The sequence below is a fragment of the Triticum aestivum genome, chromosome 6D (genome assembly GCF_018294505.1).
Source record: "Triticum aestivum cultivar Chinese Spring chromosome 6D, IWGSC CS RefSeq v2.1, whole genome shotgun sequence".
Lineage (NCBI taxonomy): Eukaryota > Viridiplantae > Streptophyta > Magnoliopsida > Poales > Poaceae > Triticum > Triticum aestivum.
Window position 1 is genome coordinate 190,256,322 of NC_057811.1, and position 23,425 is coordinate 190,279,746.

Here is a 23,425-nt window from a genome sequence, read left to right on the forward strand (position 1 = left end):
GATCCTCGCAAACACAATATCATTGGCACAAAGTGGATCTACCGCAACAAGCAAGATGAAAATGGCCTTGTGGTGAGGAATAAGGCACGGCTAGTAGCTCAAGGCTACACACAGGTTGAAGGAATTGATTTCGATGAAACTTTTGCACCTGTTGCTAGACTTGAAGCTATTCGCATATTACTTGCTTATGCTAACCATCATGATATCACTTTATATCAAATGGATGTGAAAAGTGCATTCCTCAATGGTAAGCTTGAGGAAGAAGTATATGTTGCTCAACCCCCAGGTTTTGAAGATCCTAAGCATCCTGACAAAGTCTTCAGACTAAATAAGGCCCTCTATGGCCTCAAGCAGGCCCCTCGGGCGTGGTATGATACTTTGAAGGAATTCCTCATGAAGAAAGGCTTCAAACCCGGTTCACTCGACCCTACTCTTTTCACTAAATCATATGATGATGAATTGTTTGTGTGCCAAATATATGTTGATGATATCATCTTTGGCTGTACTGACCAACGTTATAGTGATGAATTTGCCTATATGATGAGTGAAGAATATCAAATGTCTATGATGGGAGAGTTGAAATTCTTCTTAGGTCTTCAAATTCGTCAACAGCGCAATGGCATATTCATATCTCAGGAGAAATACCTCAAGGATGTACTGAGGAAATTCGGCATGCAAGATTGCAAAGGCGTCAAAATTCCTATGCCCACAAATGGCCATCTGTGCACTGATGAAAATGGTATTGACTTCGATCAAAAGGTATACCGCTCCATGATTGGTTCTTTATTGTATTTATGTGCATCTAGGCCAGATATTATGCTTAGTGTTTGCATGTGTGCCCGATTTCAAGCTACACCGAAGGAATCACACCATAAGGCTGTGAAGCATATTCTTCGATATCTAGCTCACACACCAACACTAGGATTATGGTACCCCAAGGGCTCGGCTTTTGATCTCATTGGATATTCTGACTCTGACTATGCTGGTGATCGTGTGGACCGCAAGTCAACATCTGGTACATGTCATTTCCTCGGACGATCTTTGGTCTGTTGGTCCTCGAAGAAACAGAACTGCGTATCACTGTCTACTGCTGAAGCTGAGTACATTGCTGCTGGCTCTTGCTGTGCTCAATTGCTGTGGATGAAGCAAACTCTCAAGGACTACGGCGTCAACGTGAAGAATGTGCCTCTCTTCTGTGACAATGAGAGTGCCATCAAGATTGCTCACAACCCAGTTCAGCACTCGAAGACAAAGCACATTCAGATTCGTCATCATTTTCTTCGCGATCATGTGTTGAAGGGCGACATTTCTATTGAGCATGTGAAGACTGAAGAACAGCTAGCCGATATCTTCACAAAGCCCTTGGATGAGAAGAGATTTAGCAAGTTGCGGTGTGAGCTAAATATCCTAGAATCTTCGAATGTTCTTTGAAAAGGACACTCATCCTAACACTTATGCAAAATTGATGACTTAGATGTGCAACACATGAAGAAACGTTTTTCTTCAATCAATGAAGAATAACACTCTAAGTGTGAAGAAATTAATGAAGAATTTGATTCTCAGAACCCTACGACAATTGTACGCGGTGTCTGAAATCATCATTCTTATACGGTGGGTCACGCCACCACAAAAGTTGAAAATCTTCAATTTGAGTTTTTCCTCAGTTTTTGAAATTCCTCAGTTGTTCATATTCTTCAACTTTGCATTGTCTTCACCTTCTCCGTCGTTTTTCTTCATTGGCTATATATATATATATATATATATATATATATATATATATATATATATATATATATATATATATATATATATGAGTTTATGTCCTCTACAGCATTCACTTATGGCTAATTCTTCAAGTTGGTTTTTCTGCTAAGTGAATGTGATCGGACCCTTCCCCCTCTATGTTATACTCAACCCAATCTATTCACAAATTCTTCATGTGCGTTCTATTTGAAACTCGTTCAAAATCTTCACTGTGTCCTTGTCAGCTGAAGAATTTGCGAACGGAACTTTTAACTGATCTTATCCAAATTTTCGGCTTTGCCGCTCAAACCGTTCCGCATCCCACGATATACTTATCTATTCACCCACGATCTAACACGATCTCCACTTCTCAGTACGTGGGTGACACATGTCAAGCGAATGAGAAGGGTCAGGGGCACGTTCGTCCAATTTCTTCGGGCGAACGGTTTTTCACCGTGGCTATAAATACCCCCTCTCCCCTTCCTCACTTCTTTTACTCCGCTCGACCTCTCTCCAGCTCAAGCTTCTCAAACCCTAGCGCCGCCGCTACTTCATCGTCGCCGGTGAGGAAGAGCTTCACTGCCTCGACCTCGTCGCCGCCGTACTCGCGCCGGCCGCGGAAATCTTCACTCCGCCGCCGCCGTAGCCGTCTTCCTCCGCCGAGTTAGGGCGTGGAAGATCTGCACAGACGAACTTCACTTCTCCACATCCCAGTTCGTCGTGTTCTTCGTCCAGGGTAATTAAAAGTTACTTTTACTGCCCCTTTTGATTCAAATGATTCCTACAAAATCTTCAAAGGTGTTTATTCTTCAAATTTTTCACACACTAAACACCTCACATCTCATCTGTTCTTGATTCGTTTCCCTAAGCATCATTTTTCTTCAAGATTCCTCAATTGTGTGGATCTTCGATCTATACAACTCTGGAACCTAAGACAAAGAACGCTTAGTGAAATTCTTCAAGACTCAACTGGTCAAATTCCTCAAACTTGTTCTTTTTGAAAAACCTTCTGAGAACGCATATGACCTCTCCAAATTCCTCGCAACTATACTCTGTTCACAGGTACTCATGTCCGCTGCTGAATCACTAGGTTCTCATCAACTTAACTCATTTGCAGCGTTCCTCGAAGAAAAGTTGCATACTTCTTCAGAGAGTTCAATTGTTCAAATTCCTCAACTGAAGAAAATGGCTGATGGAAAGAAGCCACAGAAAGGAGGAAAGAGGCCTGAAATCAATACTGCCTTTGAAATCCCTGAGGACATTTATGCTGGGTACTGCACACCCCCTGAGGAAGATAAAAATCAGCGCAAGGTGCGCATTCAGAGGATAGAAAGGAGATGGGCAAAAGAGTGGAGGGAGTACAGGTATGTGACTCCAAAATACATGAAGAAATTCGCTGTTACTCCTCCATGCTCAAGACCACCATTGGCACCTGGCCAAGAGGCAGATCCCACTAGCATCAAGCGCGGTGAGGATTTTCCTGAAGAATGGGCCAAGCGCCAGGCCAAGTTGGCCAAACAGGCAAAGAAGCAGTGAAGAAATTCAACGAAGACTCTACTGCTGCTGCTGCTGAGGCCTCTGTAAGGCCGAAGAAATCCATGGCAAAGAAGCCTGCACACAAGCCTAGTGCCTCTTCTTCAATGCCCTCACAGCCAATTTCCTCAGCTAAGCCCTCACGGCCAATTCCTCACGCCGCTCCTGCTCCTCCAAAGTCCTCAGCTGCTCCGACAAAATCCTCAGCACCTGTGCATCTCGCCACGTGCCAAAGGACTACAGGCATCTCTATTGCCTCAGGAGCTTCAGCTAGTTCCTCAGCTGCACCAAATTCTTCAACAGGACCATCTCTGCTGAAGACAAAGACCACTGCTGGACAAGGCTCTCACCCAAGTCCTCACAAGAGGCAGGTCGCCTTTCAAGTGTCGTCTGAAGAAGACGAAGCTGATGATGAAGAACTTGCTGAAATCATCAGAGACAGGCAAGTCAGGGCCGCTAGAGCCAAGGGCACAGATGTGCCACTGCTTTTGGATCCAAAGTTGATCCTCGACTACATTGACCTCTGGCACGAGGACCCAAACACTCCTATGACTGACTTCAAGCTGACTCCTGGTCAAAGTCATATGCTGACTGCCTTCATCCAAGAAGAAAAATGGAAATTTGAGAAGGCCAGCCAGCTCAAGAAAGCACAGTACAGGAAGGAGAAATTCCTGAAGTACGACGTTGTCTCTATGACAACTGATGAACTTGTGAAGATCCAATCTGAAATCAAAGTCCTCAGCGATGATTTCAATGCTTACTATGCTGATTGGGAAGGAGCCAAGGTCAGGTTTGTCAAACTGACTAAGATGTTCACCTCAAATGTTGCAGCCCCATCGCAACAAGTAATTCCTCAGGCTGAAGCCTCTGCTCAGCCAACTGAAGAACATGCCAGCACCGCTGATGACAATCAGGCTGCTGAAGAAAATGTGAGTTCCAGGGCTGATGACTGCATTCCAGGCGCTGAAGAAATTGCCAGGGCACCCACTAACAGTGCACCTGAAGAAAATGAAGAGGTCAGGGCAACTGCATCAATTGTGCCTGAAGAAAATCAACCACATTCCTCTGCTCCTCCTGCGCCTACTCCAACTCCAATCCTTCCATCGCTGCAGAGCGTGCAGCAGTGAAGAAAAGGAAAGCATCAGCTCCTTCAGATTCTTCAGCACCAAAGAAGCTGAAGAAATTGACAAGCTCATTTGCTCATCCAATTGATGTTGTTCCCGTTTCCTCCATGCCATCAAAGGAAATCATCCCTTTTTATGAAGAATATGTGATCCCTAGCGGATCTGATGAAAGAAAATCCTTCTGCTGCTACGTCAGAGCAGATGGATGAAGAAATTGAAGTGGATAAAATCCCTTCAACCCCCACAGTTTCCACGCCTATGCCTCAGTTTACTGCTGAAGAGGCTGGCGTTGAAGAAATTGAAGAAGAAGATGTGGACATTGGCTGTACCACACCAGTGATGAATGATGACTTTTGGGAAAGTCAGCACCCCAATTCTCCACTCTTCACTCCACTACAGCAAATTCCTCAGTCCCCAGCCACTACAGTTCAAATAGGATGTCATGAAGCTCATGAAGACATTCCAGCCGCTAGTGCTGAAGAAAATGAGAATGAAGAATTGAAGAACCAGGTTGCCACTGAAGAGGAACCAGAAATTCCTCAGCCTGAAGAACCTGAGATTGCGATTCCTGAGGTCATCATGCAACTGACTGACACTCCACTGCCCAAGCCAAAGGATCCATTCTCAAGGAAGCAAAAATTCAAGGCTAATGCCTTCTTTGGCGAGCACGTATTTTTCACTGATTACAACCCTTATGACTCTGCTCGCATACGGAAGAGGCGTTTCTGGACTGCCAGCCAGGCAAATTTCTATTCCTCAGTGCTGTTCAACAAAGACAAAGTCTTCGATCATGAGCACATTCCTCACGTGGATATGGAATCTCTGCCATGCTTCGGGCCAGTCCTCAGTGTTCTCTACGACGCTGGACTGTTAAATTTCTGCACTGACATATGTGATTGGAATGAAGAGCTAATTCTTCAATTTTATGCAACTCTGCACATCACCGGCAACTCTGAAGATGTGAATTCATGGGTGCTGGACTGGATGTCTGAAAACACTCACTACAAAGCACCAGCTACTGAATTGCTTCGTGCTTTGCCTCTCAGTCCGCCCCTTGAAGGTGCTTGTTGCGTCTACAATGAACCTGAGCTTACCGATCACTATATGCAAGTGCTGATGAAGCCTTTGAAGCCAGGTCAGGCCCCAAGAACAAAATTCCTTGTGAAGGAATTGTTGTATGTGCCTCGGACTGTCTATCGCATTCTGACGAAGACATTGAGTCCTATCAAGGGCCACGACTCGAATGAAGAAGAAGTCGTTGGCATCATGAAGAATCTGCTTTTCAATATCATTCATGGCGTTCCCGTCAACTTCCATGATTTCTTCATGAGGACTCTGGCCAATGTCGCAATGTCACCATTTGAGTTGAAGCCTTATGCACCATGGATTATGAGATTCATCAGAACAAGGTCTTCACTCAACTACAAAGCTGATACACTGAACCATTGCAACTACTTGCCCCCGATTGAAGTTCTCAAACAGACATTTTCCTCAGCTGATGAAAAGGGCAAGGCTACTGCTGTAATTGATGAAGGCATTCGTCCATTGGATGGTCAATTTCGCAAGGCTGCATCCTACTCCACCAATGATGACTCTGCCACCCATGACTCTGCCGCAAACGCACCCAAGCAAAATCCTCAAGGCACAGCACCCAGGGTGATGACTGATCGTGAGCTTCTCCTCAGTCTTCACCAGAAGGTTGATCGCAATCATAAATGGGTCAAGTGTCAGTTTGGTTCAATTCTTCACAACATGACTGCTACCCATAATGCAGTGAAGAAAAACCATTACTACCTTCATGAAACCCTCAACCGCACCTGGGCTGTTCTGTCGCACATATATGGTGAAGAAGATCTGAAGAAAATGGGTCTCAAGGAAGATCTTGACTGGGCTGCACCTCCTCCGAAGAAGTACAAGAAGGTCAAGGTTCCTTCCTTGGTGGCCAGCTCCTATTCTTCATCACGTGACACTGATGAACATGAAGACTTGGACGACACTGCGGCAGGCCCTACTACAACAAACGACCCCAACAACGCTGACGCTCCTTCATCACCTTGATATTCTTCAGGGGCGTTAGTCCTCATTTTCGACCCTTTTGGTCATTTGATGACAAAGGGGGAGAAATTTGAGTTAGTCTTCAAGCGGGTCTATCTTATATGGGCGTTTTTTTCTAAAGTTACAACTCTCGTTCTTCTGATGACTTTGTTGGATCGAGTTGTAAACTTAAACTCTATGGTGGCCTGATACTTTTGCTGTTTCTTCTGCATGCTTATTCCTCGTTAATGTTATTGCACGCATGCTGAATTACATCAGTCACCATATTTCATCATGCATTTCAAATTCTTCATATATTATGTCAAATGCGTGTATGAATTACAAGATATAGGGGGAGATCTCCATGATTCAACTCTTCAAGTGTGCATTGCTTCAAAAGCAAATTCCTCACTATGCACATCTTCAGGGGGAGTTCTTCTATATCTTGCAATCAAATTCCTCAATATCAGTATTTACACTTCATATGTTTATCCCCGTTGAAAACTTAACCTATATTGTCATCAATCACCAAAAAGGGGGAGATTGTAAGTGCATCTAGTGCCCCTTAGTGATTTTGGTGTATTGAAGACTTATAGGTTAAGGGACTAATGTGTTTATGAGTGTACACAGGTCTATAAGTCTATGAGGAGTTTGATATTTACAGAGAAAGTCGACCCCTAAAAATGAAGTTCTTCGACTGAAGACTTTGGATTTCTGAAGACTTTCTGAAGACTTTGAAAGTGAAGAAATTGGTGTGACCTTGAAGACTTGGTATTCATTTGAGGAACATGAAGCGTGAAGACTTTTGTTTTCGTAGTTTCATTTTCTCTTTCTTGAGTCATAGGAAACACCGTACTGTTAAAGGGGGTCGAGGAAATACTAAGGAAAAATTTCCATGTGATGCTCAACTCAAAATCCTACACCTACCAATCCCTTCGAGTGAAGCCATTGGAAATCTCATACAGTTCAGTCATATTCTTCAGTGACAGAGACGAAGTTCTTCTGGTCTATGAGGAATTTGTTCTGACTGAGGAGTTAGGAATTCGCCAGTGCGGATTGCCTACACAGTGAGGAACATGATAGCCCTGAGGAATTTGATACTCAAATTTCCGACCGTTGCTGTGCTATGCGCCAGCTGTCCCGAAATATCTACCCACCTAACGGTCATATCATTGAAGGGCATTTATGTCTTATCATGACGGGCTGCTCCCTAGGCCATAAATAGCCGCCCCCCTACAACCACTAGCTGCTTGGCTGCTCCGAGAGAAACTGACACTTGTCAATTGACAGCATCCCATCCTCCGAGGACTTTGAGCGAAAACCATCAAGTGAGGAAAACCCAAACCCAAACACCTACAAACCCAAAGTGATTGAGCATCACTGAAGAGATTGATCCTGCGTGGATCCGACGCTTGTTACCTTTGAAGACTGTGCTTCTTCCAGACGGTTAGGCGTCATGGTCTAGAGCATCCAAGAGGAAATTGTGGATCGCCGAGTGACCGAGTTTGTGAAGGTTTGGAAGTCACCTGAAGACTTACCACGAGTGATTGGATGAGGTCTGTGTGACCTTAGTTCAAGGAGAATACGGTGAGGACTATGTGTCCTCAGGTTTAAATACCAAGCCGCTCCAACCAGACGTACAACTGAGACAGCAGTTGGAACTGGTCTACCAAATCATTGTCTTCACCAAGCCTACTGGTTCTATTTCATCAACTCTTTCATTTCCTCATTACTATGTTGTGCACTTGTTCATATCTGTGTTTGAAGACTTTGACTGAAGACTTTCTCAATTTCCTCAGTTCAATTTCTTCAGTCTGTTTGTCTTCATCCTGTGTTATCCTGTGTTTATGCTTTTTGTACTCAGTGCTTGTCTTCATTTCATCATGATGACCATGCTTGTGTTCTGTTACGTTTACTTCTGAGTACTTATTCCGCTGCAAGTAGTTCTTCGCTAAGGAATTTCCTCACCCGCAAATTCCTCAGTGAAGAATTCATAAAAACCGCCTATTCACCCCCCCCCCTATAGTCGATATAACGCACTTTCAGGACCGACACGTATGTATCATTGCTACTAAGGATAAAACGATGGGGTCTATCTCTATATAGATAGATCTTGTCTACATCATGTCATTATTCTTATTGCATTACTCCGTTTCTCCATGAACTTAATACACTAGATGCATGTTGGATAGCGGTCAATGTGTGGAGTAATAGTAGTAGATGCAAGCAGGAGTCAGTCTACTAATCTTGGACGTGATGCCTATGTAATGATCATTGCCTGGATAGCGTCATGATTATTTGAAGTTCTATCAATTGCCCAACAGTAATTTGTTTACCCACCGTTTGCTATTTTTCTCAAGAGAAGCCACTAGTGCGACCTACGGCCCCCGGGTCTCTTTCTCATATTATTTGCCTTTGCGATCTATTTTCCTTTGCTTTTATTTTCAGATCTACTAAACAAAATATACAAAAATACCTTGCTGCAAATTATTCTTATTTATTTTATTTGGCGTTCGATCTATCAATCTACTATAATTTTAACTCACGTCTGTTTGCCTTAGGATCGAATCGCTGGCGTTGTTGAGTCTAGAACAAAAATGTTTTGAGTCTTAGGATTATATATATCGGAGAGTAGGATTCTTTTTACTCCTCAGTCCCTTCGTCGCTCTGGTGAGGTCTCCTGACGTAGAAGTTTTGACCCTTCTCTCCTCAAATTTCACTAAAAAAAAATTTAGGATCACGCGGGTATCTTGGAATCGTTCCGATGGTTTTGTGACGAGAACATTGTTCTTGGTGCCTCCTGACATTTAGGGGTTGTGGCAGTGTCCCGGGGAGTTGAGCTCCGAGGTGTTGTCGTCACAATTTTATCGTTGCAGTTCTGGAATACCTGAGTTTCGCCGACATCGAAATCTCTTTTATGCAGTTGTTGGTGAGATCACCTCGACGCCACCCAGTACTGGGGCGGGAGTTCGGGAGTATTGCCATAACTCGTATAACGGATGCTTTTCAAAGGTTGAGGTGAATGATTTCCGAAGGTTTCTTGGTTATGTGTTGAAGGATGGATACAGCTGGATCTAGGTATTGTTAGTTTGGGTGATATATTTTGTGTCCCCTGTATCCCCAACACCTGATTGCATAACCAGAAAGTTTCGGGAGTTTATAAGTGGGAATTCAAGTAGCCTTAGGATATCTTTCCGACAGACGCATGATATGAGATTGGGGTTCGACGTCTAGTGGTCCGCCTGTACACGGTTGGTTTTACAGTGGTCTCGTAGTGTCTTAAAGAGTCCTTGGCTATGCCGACTCGGGGACGCTTCGTATGTCATGTGCACTGCCTTGTACATGATGGTGCTGTACGATCGAGCCCGTGTGGGCCCCACCACGAAAACTTCGGACGAAATCTCTATCATATGTTTGTTCCGGCTTATTCTGCAAGCCAATCCCTTGTTTTGTTTTATTTGTGGTATTCGAGTTGCTTCAATGACAAGTGTTGATTCCATACCTTATTCTAAGTGGTGTTCTCATATTTCTATGTGGATGATAATCCTTCTTGATCATCGAGATCGTCATGTTAATTCTTTTCCAACCGGCGTGTGTCTCTTCAAGTGCATCCAGTCATTCCAACATTCGCAAGATCAATAATAAGTTTTCTCAACGTTGTTTGTTTCATCTGCCCCAAATTGCCTTTGTTTTCCCGCCCTCCCACCCTTTTTCTTAAAGGACTCATATTTCTTAACCAAGTATCCATTTTATTCATGTGAAGTCCCTTCATTCTTTTCAATCAATGTTCTTACCCGGTGGTTCTCATGAAGATGTTCTTCAAGTTTATTATTCTTCATTCTTTTTCTCCTCCGGTGGATTAAATTCAAGCTTTGTCGATCATATCCTTTCCTTGTTTCAAATGTTTTCTCATGCCGGTATATCTCTTAATCATTCCCCGCTTGCTATTCAATTGTTCCGGAGTGCTGAAGATATCTCTGAAGATTCGTGTTTCCACTCCGCATCAATTCTAACTATTTTGAGGTTGTTACCTCATTCAAGCCATTTAATTCAACCGGTGCAATCTCCTTTTCAAGTAATCTTTTCAACGGTGTATCTTTTGAGTGGGCCCTAACCCACAGGTCTTTTTCCAGGATCTTACCTGACTCTTCTAATTCTTTCCGGAGTTATTCTCAAATTCTTTGCAAAGTTTGACGTAAGAATGATTTATCATCAGTCATATTTCTTTCTCCAAGATCTTTCAAATTCTTTTCGTCGTTGGTTCAACATTTCTAATTTTCATTCCGGAGTGCCTCAATAATTCTTGATGGTGTTTCTCATCGTCGTTCTCAACATTTGAAGACCGAAGAAATGTTTTTCCTCCAAATCTTATCCGTTCTCTTGAAGATTCATAGTTCTAGCTTATGCCATCCTCTCATAGTTGTTTTCGATTGTGAGAATTCTTTTCACCCATCCGGAGCATTTCAGAGTTGTTTTCGTTTCTTGTTCATCCAAAGGCCATCATCTCAGAAGATTTCTTCGTTCTAAGTTTTCAGCTTCGTTCTCCAATTATTCTAAATTGATGTCTCTTCGTTCATCTCCATATTCTCCCGGTGCATCGTTCAAGTATCCTCTAGTCAGCTCGTGATCTATTCGTTCTCATGTATCTAATTCCCTCGAGTATTTTCGCGCGTTCTTTAATTCAACCGTTGTTTCGTCCTCTTTTATTCAATTGTTTTCAATTCTCACGGTGGTTCGTTCAAGAGTTCTCTTTCTTGGTTATCATATTAATTCATTCGTTGTTTCCAAATCCCACCGGTGGTTCCATCAAGACCTTATTCAAGTTTGCGCTATATCTATCTTAATCCTTTCTACGAGAATAAGTAGTATGCAAAAATCCATTGCTTGTCATCAATCTAAATTGGTGAAGGATAAGCATAATGTAATTCTTATTCTTGTTTCATCCAAGTGATTTATTCCTTCTTTCGGAGTTCGTTCATGTTATCAAATTCTCGGTTCCAAGTTGTTCATCTTTTCTTTCCGGAGCTCCAAGTTATTTCAATTATATCATTTCAAAGCTTCATCTAATCATTGCAAGGCTTCTCCCGGAGTTCTTTTCAACTTTCCCGTTCGTTTGATCATTCTTTTATTATCGGAGTTCTTCATGGAGGATCAACATGGTGCTTCGTCAAGGATTCTTTTCATTCTTCAATTGTTCTTCAAGATTTCTCTCGGGATCAAGATCAGTCAAGCTTTACTCTAAAATAAACATGGTGTTCAACACATGTTTGTCTTGAGGAGTTCAAGCATTCTTCATCTTGCATTCTAAAGTGCAATTCTTCCTACCTTATCTTTTGAGGTGGTGTTATGTCATTCTCGATAATTTTCCTTCGGGTTTCATGATTCACAAAGTTTTCAAGAGTGACATATTTAAATCCATCATTTTATCTTCGTTCAAGAGATCTTTTCATCCAATCAATCTTTTTGTTGGAGTTGTATTGGGTTATATTTCACCTAAAGCCTTCCCTAAGGAATGTTGCTATTATGGTGCTTATCAATGATCCAAGTTTTCTCCTATCCTCTCGGTGAGAGAAGATTTCATCTCTTCGTTGATCTCAAGCAAGCAATTGTTTTTGTTAGTGGCAAAATTTTCACCTCATGTTTTGAGATGTCTCCATAAGTCCACGAGGGTCGTATCCTTTTGTTGTTGGTTTTTTCCAACAACTCCGTTATAACCTTCTTGGAAGGATGCTTTCCAAGCTCATTTGTGGCAGAAGCTGTCATTTTCTTCTCCGTTATCTTATTCCGACGATCTATCTTCTATTCGTTCGTCCCGGAGGCATTGTGATGTTGCTCTCTTCGACCAATCATCTTGTTTTGTCAAGATCATGTAATTTTTCCTTTCTTATCCGTTTAGCCAGAGTGACGTGTTTTCATTCGAGTTCACTCGTTTTATCAAGTTTTAACTCCCTTCTCAACCGGAGTGCTGTCTGAAATCTTTCTTACCCCTTGTGCCATTCTTTCATTAGTTCCGGAGGCAATGTGTTGTTTAGTTCATCGAGTATCCTCTCATCTTGTCAAGATCATGTTAAATTCCTTCCATTTACAGTCTGAGTGCTGCCCAAATTATATCATTCTTATCCCTTCCCTATCTTGTTTTAACCGGAGTGGTTTTAAATATCTATCGTGTCAATTAACTCCAAAGTTCTCATGGTGTTCCTTGTTTTCCGTTTACTACGAAGTGCTCTCAATTCGCTTATCTTCGTTGTGTCTTTTCTTTCGATTTGTTCAACCCCGCAAGGTTCTTTGGTTTCATTCAATTGTCAGAGAAGCAATTTGTTTTACCTCTTCCTCTTCCGCTTTTCTCCGGTGCCATCCTAGATCTCGGGACGAGATCCTCTCGTAGTGGTGGAGTGTTGTAACGCCCCGAGACCGACGCTTCAGAAGACTTCCATATTTTTGTGATCTCCGCGTGTTTCTTTTGGCGCTTGCTCTTTTATTTTTGCATTGCATCATGTCATTAATTTTTAAAAACTCAACTAAATAAATTGCATGGATCTTCGATCTATTTAAATCGAGGGAATTCACATGGTGATTTCTCTTTATAACATATCCTCCTAATATTAGGGAGCTATATTTAAAATATTCCATTAACTTTGGAACCACCATAACACACTTGCAATTTAATTCTCATGCCTTTTGCTTCATGTTTGTTCTCCAAACTTTCTCCATATTTATTTCTCCATTTTTTGAGGCTCCTCCTAAAGTCTCAACATTTCTGGACACTCCTAAATCCTAGACTCCATTCAAACTCCTTTCGCGCAAGTTAAATAATTTTGGGTTTAACTTCGCCTATTTTGCTGGAACCACTTTTGTTGGGTTGGAAACATTCCATAAAGCCTTACAAAAATATCCCACCATTGTATTCTTCTCCATGGCCTCTTCTCTTGATTCTTTTTGGTCTCTCTCTATTTTTCTGTTAGGAGAATATCAAGAGAGAGGGGAGCAGTGCATAGCCGAAGCCCGCTTAAGGCCACCTGCGGCCTGACCTAGCCAGCCCAAGAGGCCTGCCCGGTCTCCTCTTATCCACCCTCTCGCTCGACCCCCCTCTCCCTCGTTCCCCTGCTAGCGCCGCCACTCACACGCTCGCATCGAGCCAGGGAGAGGAGCTCCCTGCGCCCGATCCCCTCGTCGCCTCCACCGTGAGACCCCCACACCCGACCACCTCCTCGCCGCCGCTTGCTCCGGCGACCAGCACCAACGAGCACCGCCGCCTTGCGCCGCCCCTCTCCCTTGTGTCCTCGTCGTGGTCCTGCACGCTGCCCGGTGCCCCGCCGCCGAAAATCGCGAGGCCACAGCCTCCTCCTCGTCCAGCGACGCCGCCCGATGCGCGAGCTCCGCCACCCCTGCTTCCGTCGAGCCGTGTGACTCCACCACCTTCTCCAGCCGCTCCCGCCTGCAGCACCCTCAACCCGCGACCGTCCTCGACCTCGCCTCGTGCACGACATCGACCACCAGACCTCTGCTCAAGGCCTCCAACGCCGGGAACGGGTTCCCCTCGCCCGGACCCGCCGCCTCCCGGCCTCCTTCCTCTCCTCTGGACGCGACCCCTTCCTTGCTTGACTCCATCATCGGCGGCCGCCAAGGGCGCCATTGCTGCTGCCCGATGCCTTGTCCAACGAGTTATCACGTCCCTGGTCCTCTTCTTGCCTCTGTTTGCTTGGGGACCCGCTTGCATAGCTGTTGCTGCTCATCCTGTTGCCCCGAGCTGTCCACTTCAAACACACCAAGCCGGCTATGCCACCGTTGTCTCCTGCCATGGCCATGACCGAGACCCCAGCGTTGTTGTTGTTGTTGTTGCCTGTGTGTACCTCCGCTCCTGAAGTTTTGGGACGCCAAGACTTGTTGCTGAGCCCGTGACCGCCTCGAATTGCTTCTGCTTGCTGGACCGACAAGTACACTAGAGGCCGTGTTGACCACAAGTACCCCTTCGGATATGCTGAGGTCGACTACGCTCGGCGATGCGACAAGTACCTCTACCCACGACCCCGGACATCTACGAAAACGTGTACCACTACCGTCGCCGTGTACCACTACGCCCAAGTTCCACTACAAGATGTACCACTACCGTCGTCGAAGACCGTCAAGTGTACAACTTCCGTCGCCGTGGATCCGACAAGATCCGTGTACAACTACTACCCCTACGACACGTGAACAACTACTTCCACTTCTAACGCGTTCCGCCCCGAATGCACGCTTCGAAGGTATAACCGCCGAGAACGACGTCCGTGGAACGAAAGCATGTGTTGTTTGAGTTGCTTGCGTTTGCACCGTGCCCGACTTGTTCGTCGCACGCTGTCACTCGTTTCCTTGCCATGCCGCCGTACCGTGGGAACCCGGTAACCGGGAGCCCACCATTCTCTTGCGTGTTTCACACATCCGCACAATTCTCCTTGCGCCGGTATCTCCGTGAGCTACCGGAACCGATATGTTGCCGTGGCACCATTTTCGGATTCGTTGCCGTGGCACCCCTTCCTTCCGCCATGGTGACCAAATGCTTCATAACATGCTCTTGTACACGTTTTATAAAATTGCTTAAAACTTGCATTGTCATCCGCATCATGATAACAACATTTAAATGTCTACAATTGATGTTTGCATTAAAATTGCTAAATGACATGAGGATTTATCGGAATTGTTGTTTGTTGTTCCGGCCTCATTTAAATTGCCTAAAATAGGTAGTTTCCTCATGCTTCACCTCTTGCCATGGTTAACAACATTTAACATTGTTGGGTTCATAAACGAGAGAGAACTAAATAATTGATGTGGTGTTTCGTCAATATGCAACTCGTTGCATATTGAGCTCCACTTAACTTGTAGTTTCGTTTGTGCACTTTGCCATGCCATGCATATTTTAAACCGGGCATGCATCATATTTGTTTGTGCATCATGCTATGTGTATGTGGTGGTTTGTTTACTTTGTTGTTTGTCTCTTTCCGGGTTGCTTCTCTCGTTAGCTTCGGTTTCGTTCCGGAGTTGTGAGGATTCGTTCGACTACATCTGTTTGTCTTCTTCATGAACTCGTTCTTCTTCCTTGCGGGATCTCAGGCAAGATGACCATACCCTCGAAATCACTTCTATCTTTGCTTGCTAGTTGTTCGCTCTATTGCTATGCTGCGCTACCTACCACTTGCTATATCAAGCCTCCCAAATTGACATGAACCTCTAACCTTTGTCACCCTTCCTAGCGAACCGTTGTTTGGCTATGTTACCGCTTTTGCTCAGCCCCTCTTATAGCGTTGTTAGTTGCAGGTGAAGTTGAAGATTGCTCCATATTGGATTATGTTTATGTTGGGATATCACAATATCTCTTATCTTTATTAATGCATCTATATACTTGGTAAAGGGTGGAAGGCTCGGCCTTATGCCTGGTGTTTTGTTCCACTCTTGCCGCCCTAGTTTCCGTCATACCGGTGTTATGTTCCTTGATTTTGCGTTCCTTACGCGGTTGGGTGATTTATGGGACCCCCTTGACAGTTCACTTTGAATAAAACTCCTCCAGCAAGGCCCAACCTTGATTTTACTATTTGCTACCACCTATCCCCTTTTCCCTTGGGTTCTGCAGACTCAAGGGTCATCTTTATTTTAGACCCCCCGGGCCAGTGCTCCTTCGAGTGTTGGTCCGAACCGAGCAGCCTGCGGGGCCACCTTGGGGAAACTCGAGGTCTGGTTTTACTCGTAGCTTGACTTATCCGGTGTGCCATGAGAACGAGATATGTGCAGCTCCTATCGGGATTTGTCGGCACATCCAGGCGGCTTTGCTGGTCTTGTTTTACCATTGTCGAAATATCTTGTAAACCGGGATTCCGAGACTGATCGGGTCTTCCTGGGAGAAGGTTTATCCTTCGTTGACCGTGAGAGCTTATAATGGGCTAAGTTGGGACACCCCTGCAGGGTATTATCTTTCGAAAGCCGTGCCCGCGGTTATGAGGCAGATGGGAATTTGTTAATATCCGGTTGTAGAGAACTTGACACTTGACCCTAATTAAAACGCATCAACCGCGTGTATAGCCGTGATGATCTCTTCTCGGCGGAGTCCGGGAAGTGAACACGGTTTCTGGGTTATGTTTGACGTAAGTAGGAGTTCAGGATCACTTCTTGATCATTGATAGTTCACGACCGTTCCGTTGCTTCTCTTCTCGCTCTCCTTTGCGTATGTTAGCCACCATATATGCTTAGTCGCTGCTGCAACCTCACCACCTTACCCTTGCCTACCCTTAAGCTTAATTAGTCTTGATCTCGCGGGTGTGAGATTGCTGAGTCCTCGTGACTCACAGATACTTTCAAAACAGTTGCAGGTGCCAGGGATGCCAGTGCAGGTGACGCAACTGAGCTCAAGTGGGAGCTGGATGAAGATCTTGTTCGTTGAGTTGTTTCTTTTCATATTGATCAGTAGTGGTGCCCAGTTGGGACGATCAGGGACCTAACAGTTGGGTTGTCTTCTTTTATTTTGGTTTCGTAGTCGGACCTATGTGTGTATCTTGAATGATGTATGATTTTATTATGTATTGTGTGAAGTGGCGATTGTAAGCCAACTCTTTATCCCATTCTTGTTCATTACATGGGATTCTGTGAAGATGACACTTCTTGCGACAAAACCACAATGCGGTTATGCCTCTAAGTCGTGCCTCGACACGTGGGAGATATAGCCGCATCGTGGGCGTTACATACATGAAATGATTATAAAAGATGAACACGACCTGACAACAAGGACACACATGAACTGACAACAAGAACATACCGGTCATTAACAGATTATAAATGATTATAAATGGTGACAACACATCATAGCAGCTTGCGATGACAGCAGACTAGAACAATACAACTCGAAATTCTTTTAACATATGTACTAGAACTGCTAGAAAATCAGAATTCGTCCCCTAAGTAAACTAGTGATGTTGAATTCCATTTTTCCAGTTCCCTCTTAGACATGTACACAAACAAAAGAGTAGAGGTATTTAAAGTTCTGAACCGGACCTCTGTTGAAGCTTCGCGTGGGGTAGACAGGGGCGTCGTTGACACGCGAGATTGTGCGGGTGGTGTTGAACGGGAACTGGAACGCGCTGGAGAAAATTTTAAAAAGTCTCTACTGTTTTTGCTATAACAACTAGTCATCTTTTGCCAACAATGTATATTACACTGTTAAGATAAGATTTTTGAACTGAACTAAATTAATAAATTGTACTGAACACCTAAAGAGCGTGTTCTTTTCACATATCTCCAACTACTCAATTAGCAGAACACATGTATGCATTTTAATAGCAGAAGAAAAGTGGGAGAGATTGATGTGAGAGTGTAGTTGACGCACGCAGAGGACTACCATCAGCGCTCAACTTGGACGGCTGCCAGCAACCGTTGTGGACGGGCCGGTGGTGCTGCGGTCCAACCAGAGGAGGTTGGTGGCTGTGCGACACATTGCCTGGACCACACATAAGAATTGAATTGAACGGATTTTAGATATTGAACTGAACCGAAAGAAAAACTTGACATCAGACATACATTTCTACATCAGGATTGATATAGTGTCAACATGAACTTACCTGAAGTTCAGAGATCAAGTGTAAGACATCATATGCACTTAAGAATCACAAAAGGCTTGCAAACTCTGAGCTTGTACTCTCACTAATAATCAATAGGACTCTCATGTTTCTTGAGCACAGATCAACGGAAAACACCCAAAAACAAAATCCCTACTGTTTGCAAATGTTCCATAGAATATCTTATCATGAATGGACTGGTGAACTTATAGAGGATTTGTTTCCAGCGACCTTCCCGGTGGTTCAGGTTTTTTTATTTCTTGAGCCCTAATTTTTTAGCTTGCCCGACATCTAAACATGAACTACACGATACACACTTTTTTCCATCTTGCACATTGTATCCTGAACATAAATGAAATGAGAGAGGGGAGAGAGAATTTACAAGGAACACACCCTAACAAATGAATGGTACACACACACACACACACACACACACACAGAGAGAGAGAGAGAAGGGTGAGGGATCGGGAGCTCAGGGGTTAGCTTCCTGAACGACCAGCGGCAGAGCACACAGGTGGACTATTCAAGTCCATTGATACATACAAAATATTAATGTGAAATGATTTATAACAATTTCAAAGACAACATAAGCTAGCTGTAGAAGATACATGATTCAGAGTTTTTATTCTAGCCTACTAAGCATTAACTGATGCTCTCTAAAAAAGTTTAATGAACAATATCATTCAAAATAAACACAAAGTTTGTTTAGGTTTTGGAACTTGAGAATTTTAGTTTTAGATAATAGGTTCAGAAACTAGTTACCTTGAGATGAAGAGTCGTTAGCTTCCTTGTTTTCAACATGATATTTGAAATACATCATATTTTTGCTACTTTAATTGCAGCCCCAATTCCAATAAGTGGTCTGTAAAAGTAATTGACTAATATCATGATAACAAAAACAACCTGTCCAGCCAGCACCCATGATAACTACATGTAGCAAGTAGCATAATGGAAAAAAGCCTAGTATCAGCTATAGCAAGTAGAAAGTGTGAGCATTCAGATTTCTATATAGTACGCCATCGCCATTCCAGAGAGCAGTAAGCATCCACAGAATTGAGACTTGTAGAATTCAAACTAATAAAAGATTCTGAATCCATTAGTGATCATGCATCACCTTGGATTGTTGTGTGTGCTCAACTTGGACGGCTACGCAGAGCTTGGTGAAGATGGTGGCTTCAATTCTACTTGGACTGATGTCCGTGCTCCACTTGGACGACTGCGAGTAACCATGGTGGACGAGCTCGTGGCCGAGGGCCATGGAGGATCTGGTCAGGGGAGGTGGGGATGGTTGCCTCGGCCGACGCCAGGTGCTAACTACAATAGTAATATGGATTAGTTATTAGTGGTGAAAACACTAGAACTGAATCATGAAAATTTGTAACATGAATTTTGCTAATGAATATCTACTGATAAACTACTGCAGCTCTTGTTGTCGAACAGTACTCAGTTTGGACAGGCAGCTAAGCCTCCAATGGCGCATGTATCAATTTATCTAGTTGACAATAGGTACCAAATGTGTAAAACTAGAGAAAAATACAGTGCAGCCGTTGCCAATTTTTCTGTCTCTCACTTTGAGAGTCCACCGAAGCTGTATTATCAGCGTGCCACTTTTTGCTCCATGTAGCAAAGTGTGAGAAGAAAAGTAAACAAATGAATCGTTACCCAGCCACAGTGTTTTCTATTTGGAATCCATTGAACTGAAAAAAGCCTACAATGTTTACTGAAAAACCCTACTAGGCGAACTGAAAAAAGCATACAAGCAGAGATGGGGAAAAAGCAGACATCGGCGGCTCGATATGAGAAAGGTAGACGAGCATACAATCTCATGTTTTTGACAGTTTTAATTTTGGCTGAACTTTTTGGTTTCCTGACTTCGAACTTATGTTTTTCTTTGTAGGGGCTTGCTCCAGCCCAGGAAACGGGAACTTCATTGAACAAAATTTGAATAAAGAAGGATCCAACCTGAAGTGTGAACTACTCTGAACTTTTATTGAGATTTTTCTTGAACTGAAGCATGCTGCATGGCACGACGAGGTCGAAGGATTGGGAGAAACTTCGATGAAGGCCGGTCCCAGTGCAAATGCGAGGTAGTTGGGTCAGGCGGGGCGGCGGCCGAAGAAACCTGTATGACGCCGACAAGCAAGGAAGATGTTGTGCGGCGGCGTGAGGTGAGACGCCGGCTGCGTGCAGAGGATCCCGTGGAAGCGCTGCGTAGAGCGTGGTCTGGCGGCACACTGGAGGGAGGACCATGGCGGGGCGGCACGCTCGAGGGAGGGGATGCCGGGCGGCGCACTGGAGGGAGGGGCTGCGGGGTTGCGCGCTGGGGGGAGGGAGGGGCTGCGGGGCTGCGCGCTGGGGGGAGGGGGTGGCGGGGCTGCGCGCTGGAGGAAGGAGAAAGGCGGGGTAAGTTGGGGTCGCCGCGGCATGGGTCTGGTCCGGCGGCATCGGGGTGCATCAGGCGGGGGAAGTAGGAGGCTGGCAGCAGGGCGGCGGGGGAGGGAGGAGGCGAATCGCCGGCGGGGAGGGATGGGGCGGCGCGCGGCGGGGGAGGGAGAAGAATAAGTAATTCTTCATCCCGATCCATCTACAGAGCCAGGATTCGGTCGCTCGGCCGTGTGGATGCAATTCCTTTTTTTTCACGCCCGCATAACGTAAGATTACCTCACAACTTTTGGCACACGGGTAGCTCCTGGCCATTAAAAAAAAATCCTTGCTTTGGTCGTGGGATTAGCAGGTTGCCCAGCCAGGTCCCCTGGTTAGGCAAGGCAACTGCGAGCGGTTGGAGCTCCGATGGTGATTAGCGGCGGTGGGCGGCGAGTGTGGTGGTCTGCGCAGAATCGGCGTCCCGGCCTGGTAAGTGCGCGTGTGGCCTCGGCGTCTCTGCGGGTTCGTCAGTGCCGGGTGACGCGGCGGGTGGGGGTTGACACGGTGCTGCATCGACCGCCATTGATTCTTGATTTCCGACGGCCGCGGCGGCGCTGCTCCAGTACGCGCGGCGTCATGGTGAGCTCTCCGCTTGGCTCCTCCCATCCCGGATTATAGACCAGATTATTCTTTCCCATCCATTGTGTTCTTGTTTAGATTGGGACGGAAAAAAGGTAGTTAAGCTTCCATCTCCCCGTGAATCTGTATAGGTACAGCTTAGGATATCTTAGTTTTGGAGAAAAAAGATTCAAGGAGGTACCCGACCGGTTCAAAGAGATTCGAATCCAAGCAATAATAATGAGAAGTATTCCGCATCCCGTTGCTCATATCTCTTCCCGTTGCTGGGTACTCCCCTCGTTGTTGGTGAGAAGTTGTACCTAGGGTTCTTAAATTAGGGCATTCGGGAGCTTAATCCATGGGTAAAACGAAATAGGTGGCCACCAGCTGGTACATGGGATCCATTTCCATTGAGCCACTAAAAGATGAATTGTTACTTGCAGGAATTTGAAGAGGTTGAGGCAACAAAGAGAACAGAGGAATAAGGTAGTCAGCTTTTCTCTTCCTTTTCATCTCTTGATGCGGTGTCCTTTTCTTCCCATCACGATGGTGGGTAACCAGGTCTGCGCTGCTGGAGTTCTTCAGTATAGCCCCATCTCCATCAACATACAAGAGTATGTGTCGATTTGTTTTGATTGATATCATATAGAAGCTTCTACAGACGAATGAATATGGTACAGTTGTTGCATTCATTATTTTGTGCAGCTACCTACTGTTTAAATCCTCCATTGACTTGGTTGAAACACTACAGTTCACATCTAGAAACAGTTTAAATTCTGCACAAATTATTGGGAATTCCATGTTCTGAACAGGACTTTTAAACTGAACAGAGAAGTCATCACGTACTGATTCTACTCATCAAACAGTACCTCTTGATGCATGATTTCAAGTGGGAAGTGAGATATGCAAGTTCCTTACAACGACAGTTTACTACTGCATCGTACTAGAGATATGGTAGTACAGATGTTTTCACCATGTTTCAGTCCTATAGGCTTGTGAACTTGAAGATCAACAGCTTACAATATGGTGTATTCCTTTCAAAAACTTTTTTTGCATACAATTTTCGGGATGGCCTAACACAAGTACTTAAACAAACACATATGAGATTGCCACCACATGCCGATGCACAAGCCAATCGCTCTGCATTTGGTGCATTCCATCTCACCATGAACATGAAGTTCGGTTTACATCTCAGTCAGGATCAGAGGAAGAATAAAGCTACTTCTGTTTGTGGCATTAGCAGATGGACATTGGTTTTTCACTTGACAAGGAAAAGACAACATACAACATGTTATTTTTTGTGAGAACCACTGAGCTACAATTTTCCCAATTGTTACTAAATAGTTTCAAAATGTTATAGAAATGCTAGTTAGTATACTGTTCTTCTAGTTAGTCTTTCTGATGTTTTTGTTTTTTTCCTTGTTCATATGTTTCAGTTTAAGCTCAACACTAGAGTTGTTATAAGTATATGGTCCTTTCAACAGTGGTTTGCTAGCTGGGACACATTTGGCTATTTGAAATATACTTCTTTCTGTTTGGCATTTGCTTCTAATTTTCTATGTGCTCCTTTTGGTTATGTAGATATCTTTTAGCATACTTCTCCCTTCATTTACTCATTTTGCTATACACCTTTTTTGCGTTACTTCTAAGAAATTTCTTAATTATATCCGAAGTCGGCTGTTTTTCTCACAATCTTAACTGGAATAATCCTACAGAAAATATAAGAAAATTAGCTTTCTAGTAGCAGCAACACTCTTGTACTAACTATTAAAGCTGTTTTTTTCTTTAGAAAATGGTACACTTATCTGCTGGAAATAAGAATGTAATATGTATCTGTGGCATTGCTTTATTTTTGCTTGATCTACATGTATACCATGAGGTGCCAGATCAAGCATTTTGACACACAGTTAAGGATTTAAGGCCGAAAAGGCAGACTTATTTATAAGGCCAGGAGTAGGCATTTGCTTAGCGTGCCACATTGCCACAATATTTCTAGTGTTAGTTTTCTAACAATTTGTGTATGAAGGCAACCTACTATTCTCTCTTCATCTGACTACATGGGTAACATTATTTTGATTATTCAGTTGGTTGGATGCTTAATTTATTCAGGGATAGAGAGGACTCCCTCCTATCCATAATAATTGTCGCTGATTTAGTACAAAGTTGTACTAAATCAACAGAAATTAATATGGATTGGGGGGGATAGCAAAATTCAGGTTTTGATGAGAAGAAAAGTGAACCTAAAGGCTCTAAGTACTATTAGTAGGACACCAGGTTGCTTCAAGCCCTTGGATAAGAATGTTTCAGTCGCTGGAGAGAATGTTGAACAGATGACATGGATGGAAGATCTCTGGCCACCTGCAAATAGCTGTTTGAAGATCAAGATCGGGAGTATTGAGTTTTGTAATAGTGATTTCTGAATTTTTCTGGATG

General features: G+C 44.1%; 1 long non-coding RNA gene and 1 other non-coding gene across 3 annotated transcripts; both read right to left on the bottom strand.

The window, feature by feature from the left end:
- Positions 1-17,546: 17,546 nt before the first annotated feature.
- Positions 17,547-20,629, bottom strand: LOC123144428 (uncharacterized). Of its 2 annotated transcripts, XR_006471456.1 has the most exons (3): positions 19,973-20,586; positions 19,125-19,324; positions 17,547-18,872 (listed from the first exon to the last, which is right to left on the bottom strand). It is a non-coding gene; the product is annotated as an uncharacterized lncRNA (long non-coding RNA). The 2 variants fall into 2 exon arrangements; XR_006471455.1 differs by having other exon boundaries at positions 17,547-19,324; positions 19,973-20,629.
- LOC123146645 (small nucleolar RNA snoR101) lies at positions 17,978-18,040 on the bottom strand. Its single transcript, XR_006472855.1, has one exon. It is a non-coding gene; the product is annotated as a small nucleolar RNA snoR101 (small nucleolar RNA).
- Positions 20,630-23,425: the final 2,796 nt, after the last annotated feature.